This window comes from Galeopterus variegatus, unplaced genomic scaffold (genome assembly GCF_000696425.1).
Source record: "Galeopterus variegatus unplaced genomic scaffold, G_variegatus-3.0.2 Scaffold8039, whole genome shotgun sequence".
Lineage (NCBI taxonomy): Eukaryota > Metazoa > Chordata > Mammalia > Dermoptera > Cynocephalidae > Galeopterus > Galeopterus variegatus.
This window is the reverse complement of record NW_007734150.1, coordinates 72,377-80,211: the sequence shown is the minus strand read 5'-3', so window position 1 is coordinate 80,211 and position 7,835 is coordinate 72,377.

Below are 7,835 nucleotides of genomic sequence, written 5' to 3'. Positions count from 1 at the left end.
GAGCGCAGCTACTCGTATACCCTTGACCGAAGAACGGTCCTCTCCTCTAGCGGGGAAAGTCGTCCTCTTCGACCGAGCGCGCAACTTCGGGAGGGACGCACATGGAGCGGTGAGGGAGGAAGGGGACACCCGCCTAGCCAGCCAGATCAGCCGAATCAACCCTGGCGATCAATGGGGTGACAGATGTTGCAGCCAGATCGCCCTCACATCCAACTGCTGATGATATGGGAGTTTTCAAATTTGTATCTTGAATTAAATTTACAGCTGACGTGTATAACTCATCCTGGACTTTACTACATTGTCAGCTAAATACCATGGTTAACAACAACAACATGTTTCAGCTAGTGGCACTATGAGTTAAGTGGCTGGTCAAAAATTTTTCGCAGTTTTACAATACACGAGTCCCACCACTGACATGCTCAAGGAATTTATTTATTACTATTTAAATGCTGACTGGCTGTGAGAGTCCAGGCTGCAGTGGCCCGTGTGACACCCCTCTCCCTCCTTGTTCCAGACTCCATACCTCAGGGATTAGGTTTACTGTCCTTGAAAGGTCAGTATATGAGGTCTTAGACCAATAACAGGCAGGAAGTCACAAGTGAGGATGGCATAAAGCCAGGACCCTGTGAGGTCTGCACATTCAGAGAAAGGCAAAAACCACCCAGCAGCACAGGAGACAGGAGAGAGTTTCCTGGAAAACATGAGAAATAAAATCCCTGGCCTAGTGTATGGAGCGTTTTGGTTTGTCATGCAGGGAACCACCTCCCCCCCCCGCCAAGCCAAAATATAAACATAAAATTGGTACTGAACTGGTATGCACCTGGGTTCACGGGCAGAAGCACTAAATGGAACGCCTTCAAAAAGCCCTGCTGAAGATGAATCAAAATAAGTTATTAAAAACACATGATGAAATGACCCCTCCCCTACTAGTAGACAAACTGGAGGAGTACTTCAGCTATAGAACAATCTAAGAGACTAAAAATGACTATTTAAAAATGATTAAGGGGCCGGCCCCGTGGCACACTCGGGAGAGTGCGGTGCTTGGGAGCGCAGCGGCGCTCCCGCCACGGGTTCAGATCCTATATAGGGATGGTCGGTGCGCTCAGTGGCTGAGTGCGGTGCGGGCGACACCAAGCCAAGGGTTGCAATCCCCTTGCCGGTCACACACAAAAAAAGACTAAATAAATAAATAAAATAAAAATGATTAAGAAACTAAGATGAAAGAAAAAGAACAGGAAAATCTGGTGCAAAAAATCAACTAGAACTTCTAGACATAAAAATGTGGTAAATAATCTATTGGTTAAATAGATTAAATGCAGCTGCAGAGAAGTTTCAGAACTCTAAGGAAATGAACCAAAATGCAGCACAGAGAGATAAGAGATGGAAAACAGGAGGGAAGTAGAGATTTGCCAGAAGACAGGCTCCTAGATTGGGGGTAAAAAAAAAAAAAACTGAGCTTTTTACAAAAGAACTACTAAAACAATGATACTGAAATATTAAAAATTATATACCAGGCAATGATAACCAAAGGAAAGTTGATGTAACTATATCAATATCAGAAAAAATATACTGTAGGGCCGGCCCCGTGGCTCACTCGGGAGAGTGCGGTGCTGACAACACCAAGGCCACGGGTTCGGATCCTATATAGGGATGGCCAGTTCGCTCACTGGATGAGCGTGGTGCTGACAACACCAAGTCAAGGGTTATGATCCCCTTACCGGTCATCTTTTTAAAAAAAGAAAAAAAAAAGAAAAAATATACTGTAATGAAAGAGGTATTATTAGGTTAGAGAAATAGGGATGCTAAATTCTGGTAAAAGGAACAATTTATCTGGAAACTAACAATTCTAAGCTCTAATGAATCTAACAATTCATTCAGAGTTACAAAAAGAACTTGATAAATCAACAATCATAGTAGCAGGTTTTTAAACATATCTCTCTCAGTTATTCATACCTAAAAACAAAAAAAAATACTAACAATATAAAATATTTGAACTATAAAACACAATTCTTCTAATAAAGATATAGCATATTTAAATAACAAAATAAGATTCACCTAATGGGCACAGATAGAACCCTGTACTTAACAGTGAAAATACAGTCTTTCTGAGCAGTCATGGAACATTCAGGGAAAAAAAATGACCAAGACCAAAACAATCAATATCACTGTCAATGCAAAACATGTCCCATATTTTTTGTTTAAATTTTTCTTCCATTTTCTTCGATCATGTGTAGGTTTTTAAGCTTCCACAGCCTGTTCTTTTCTCCTGCCACTAACCAATGGAATTCCTATGCTAAGTCTTGGGAACGTTGGCTCTGCTAAATAGCAACTACTGGTGAAAGGAGCATCAGAAGGAAACAGGGAGCTCCTAGTTGTTCTGACAAGATGTCTAGCCAAGAGCATTAACAAGAACCTCACAGTTCTCGGTATGGAGTTGTGTGGCAACTTATAACTATAACCACCCTGTCCTGTTAGCTGTTGTCTTAAAACTGTTCTTGGAAATGTTACCGTAACAAAAGATTCTTTCAAGATTTCTCAACTCCAGATATTATGACTATGCTCTGTAGAATCTGGTAAAACTTTTAGTCTCTAAAGTGTTGCTTTGTTAAATGATTTTCTTGCTTGCTAATAATTGCTTTGGTAATATTCAAATAAACATGTTTTCTAAAAGTGTAAATGTTCAACTCTGTACTTCATAAATATGTATAATCAATTGTTTCAATGAAAAATAAATTACTAAAACAGGTATAAATTCTTGTAAGATTTCTCGCTTAGTTAGGGCTTTGAAAACTACCTCTCTCCCTCCATGCACAATGGCATGATAAAGTCACAACTTAACTGTTTAGCTACAAAAAGGGAAAAAAGAAAAAAAAAAAGTCACAACTGACAGAGCTCTTTTGCTTAAAATGTGTCCGAGTGATTTTTTTGTCAATCATGCAGACAATGGTCTTTGACCACAATTAATAACATTAAAACTCAAAAAACAAAGATAACTTAGAAAGCCTACACTTACAAAACTTAAAAACACACTTCTAAATTATTCATAGACAAAAAAATTACAATAATTTTAAAATATTACAACTGAAAGACAATGAAACACCAAGCACATGATGCAGCTAAGCAGCTGGCATTAGTTATCTATCACTACATAAATTACCCAAATTCAGCAGCTTAAGCCAATAAACATTTATTATCTCAGTTTCTGTGGGTCAGGAATCTGACAGCAACTTAGCTAGGTGGTTCTGGCTCAGGGTCCCTCCTGAGACTCCAATTAGGATATCAGCTGGAGCTGAAGTTATCCGAAGCCAGACCAATTGCAAGGTTAGTCACACGCCATCACTTCCACAGTATTTTATTTGTCAGGAGTAAGTCACTAAGTCCAGTGTATAAGGGGAGAGAAATTAAGCTCTACCTCTTGAAGGGAAGAGTATCAAAGAATTTTGTGGAAAAAGCTTTAAATCCACAACAGCATTACTTAGATGGAAATTTATAGTCTTAGATGCATATATTAGAGAAAAAATTAATTGTGAAATTAAGTATCTAACTCAATAAGCTAAAAAAAAAAAAAAAAAAAAAAAAAAAAATAGAGTAAGCCTAAAGAAGGTAAGAAGGAGATAAGGGCAAAAATAAATGAAATAGAATAATGTTCAACAACACTGAAAACTTGTTCTTTGAAAAGACTACTAATGTAGTGAATTTTCAGCAAGACTGATCATGAAAAAGTAAAAACTACAAATAAACAATAGAAATGTAGAAATGAAAAATAACAAAACTACATTGTGAAGAACTTTATCTCAATACCTTGGAAATAGGAAATTTTACATAAAATGTAACTTATCAAAATTGACTCCTGATGAAAGGAAAATCTGACTAGATCTATAACCATTTAGTAAATCAAATTAGAAATAAAAATTTTAAGGCCTCCTTCCCTGATCCCTCCACCCCCCCCAACAAAAATAAATACCAGGCCACTTGGGTTTTACAGGAAAGTTTTATCAAACCTTAAAAAAAAAAAGATGACCCCCACCACAAAGTATTACAGAAAACAGAGGGAATTCATCCCAAGTAATTTAAGAGCCTAATATAAACTTGATACTAAACTAGATGTAGAGAAGGGAAATCTTTAAGTCAATTTTACTTATGAACAGACATAAAAATCCCAAATTAAAAAATTAACACATTTTAAATAAAATTAATTCTGTTTTATTAAATTAATAAATAAAACAGAATTGAGTAGAAAAAAATTACATGAGTTTTCTCAGGAATGCAAAATTGATTTAACATAAAACGATGAAAGGAAGAAAAATATATGATCGTTTCAACAGAAATATAAAGCATTTGATATAATTCAATTCCCATTCCTAATGAATACACTTAATTAGAAATTGAATTTTCTTACCCTATAAAGAATATAGGGTAAGAAATCATATATACTACAAAGTCATATATCAAACATTGAATTTAACATACTTAATTCTAGCTAAAAAACAGAAGCATCTCTTTAAAACTCAGGAGCAAGATAAAGATGCCATCATAACTTCTATTCAACCCTGCACTGGCGGTCTTAGGTAATTAAATGAAAGAAAAATAAGAAGTAAATATTAAGATGAAAGAAACAAATCACAGTTTCATCATTCAATCTGCTTTTATTCAAAAGTGCTCCTGATGCCTCCAGGAAGATTCTTCAGGAACCTTCAATGTCTCCTCTCCATCCAAGTCCATGTGCTGGGCTGGACACCAGCCCATCATTTCCACAAACCAAACACTCTGTCCAAAACATCTCTCCACTCCATTCTCTTCATCACACCCCTGAGAAGACAGCCTGAATCGTCACCATCTTATCTCACCATGTTTACTGTCAAGGGCTTTGAATTTAATGCAAATATCACCGGACAGGCTTTAAGGATCTTCTCTCCCCCCACTCCTAAAAAAAGTTTATCTTGATACAGTCCCCTAGTTCCACCAACAGCCTCACCCCAGCAGCATAGCATTTCCCCCTTTCTCCACCTCCCGCCATCACCCGCAAGTAGGCTTGCTGTCACTGCCACTAGTCAAAAGGAGTAATTAAGGAGAGTTTAAGGAGGAACTATTTATAAAGATGTGTGTAGGGTTCAGGCAAACTAACAAAGAAAGGTGAAGCATTCCCAGGCTGGCAAGAGCAAATAGACTCCCAGCCCTGAAAAGGTGAGGCAGGGAGCAGTCTTGGAGCCTGGAGAGAGCTGCATCTCCAACAGAGCTGTGGCCTAGGGTAGGGGAGGGCAGCCCGGGGGCGGAAGGGGAACAAACATACAACCTCTCTCTACTCTCACCCGCTTATCTCCTGCAGGTGACACCAAATCAGAAGCCAGAGGGCAAGAGAGCCTGGGTGACACATTCCACAGAAGTCATCCCTGCAGGGCACAGGGCAAGGTGAAGAGTTTCCAGCATGGCAAACAAACAATATCCAACACATCCCACAGCCCCTCCACCTGATGCCCCAATTATTAGCACCCTTTCAGCCAAACGTTTTGAAGGAGTTTTAATTACTCTCTCCACCTTGGCTTCGTCATCTCCACAGGCCATCTCCATGATCTCTCAGCAGCATTTGACACAGCTGACCACTCCCTTCTTCAAACATCTTCTGTTGGGTTTCATGCCCCTAGTCTGGGCTTCTTGTTACCTAACTGGCTGCTGCTTCTGTTTCTTTTGCTTGCTCCTCCTCTGCCTGGCCTGCAGTGTTGGAGTGCCCCAGGCATCATTACGGACCCCCGCTCTAGTTTTGATCTTCACACTTACCCCATGGCTTTAAATGAAATATATATATACACATTTTTAAAATATATATATATATGTGTATATATATTTTACTCCCAAATAAGTAGCATTGACTCTAATCTGTTAAAGCCAATTGTCTGCTTGACTTCTCCTCCACTTAGATGCTCAGTAGATATCTCAAACTTAACATGAGCAAAACAAGAACTCTTGACTTCTACCACCTCTGCTTCCAAACCTACCCCCCCAAAATCCTTAATTTTCATTTTTGTGTCCCTGGTCAAACCCAAAATTCAGGAGTTATCCACTTTTCTTCTGACCACCTCCAATCCATTCATTCTAATCAGTAAGTCCTATTGACTCTACACTCAAAACCTATTCCAAATATCTTCACCTCTCCATCCCTCCTACTATCACTTTAGTCAAAACCACTATTATCTCCCTTCGTTACCACAAAAGGTTTGTCTCTAGATTCCCTGAGTCCTCTCTCCCCCTGCAATCATTTCTCCAAGCAGATCTTTTTTAAAGAAGTAATTATATTTTTCTTTATCCATTGCACTTATTTTCTAACATACTGTATATTTTGCACTTTCTATGTTTGTTTTTATTGTCTGTCTCTCCCTTCTAGAATGTAAGCTCGAGGAAATGGACTTTTTTAAACTGATGCCTCCCAAGTGCCAAGAACAGTGCCTGGCGTGTAATAGGTGCTTGATATTTCCTGACTGAATTGAATCATTACTCCTCTGCTTATAATGCTTCAGAAGCTTAGAAGACAAAACAAAAACAAAAAAACTCTTCTGCGTGGTCCACAAGGCCCCACATGATCCATCTCTGCTTGCCTCGCCACCTTCATCTCTACTGCTCTCTGCTCTCCATAACCATATTCTAAGACTTGGTCTTTCTGAACCCAACTAGTCTGTCTTAGGACTTTACCATTCCCTCTGGCTGGTATGATCTTAGACCTTCCTTCTCACCATTCAGATGTCAGCTTTAATGCCATCTTCTCAGAGAACCTTTTTTCTGATCACCCATTATAAAATAGACACTGGGTCACTATCTGTTCAGTTCCATTTTAGGTTTTTGAATAGTGCTAATTACTATTTTATTTATTTTAACTTATTGCCTGTCACCCCATGAAAGCAGGGACTGTTAAGCTCATTACTATTGTAACCTAGAAACATCCTGGCACATAACAGATACTCAATAAATGAATTCAGGAGATATATGAAGGCTGGAGATAATAGATAAGAGAGAACAGAGAAAATGGAGTAGAAAAAAATCATCAAAATATAATTCAATACAATTTCCGAGAACTGAAAGGTTATAAATCTCTAGAATGAAAAGACCGACTGAGTTAATCAGCAGAATGGGGCAAAAAAATTTCATACAAAGGCACATCAAGAAATCTAAGAGAAATAACACAAATACAACCAAAAAGCTTCCAGTAAAAAAACAAAAAACAGGCCACATACAAAGGATCAGGAATCAGGGTGCCACAAGAATTCTCAACAGCAACAAGGGAAACTAGAAGGCAGTGGAGCAATGCCTTTGACATTCTGAAGGAAAACTGTTTCTAACCAAGAATCTTATACCTAGTAAATCTAATAAGGGTCAAGGTGGGATAAGATATTTCCAGATATTCGAGATTTTAAAAATTCAACTTCCATGCACCATTTCTCAGAAAGCTACTGGATGTTTCACCAGAATGAAGCACATTAAGACGAGGAACAACACAGGATAAAGAAATAGAACCAATCCTGAACCCCCAGCATAAGGGTGAAGGGAGGCCCAGGAAGCTGTGCAAAGGTTGGGGAGCAACTATTCCAGATTCAAGGTCAGGAGGCCTCAGAAAAGATGCATCAAGCCAAAACTGGGACGAGCACCTGATCACTGAACATCTTGTGATTTTTGGCAACTGGTGAAGAGTTGCGAGTTCAATTAGTAGTAAGAATGTAGGAAACGAAGCAAAAAGGGGTGGAAAGGCAATTAACTCCAGGGAAGAAAAAGTTGTACGGGAAGAAAAAGTAATCATAGCCACATGCTATGTGTAATCAGGCCCAGCTACAAACAGCTTTTACAAATAC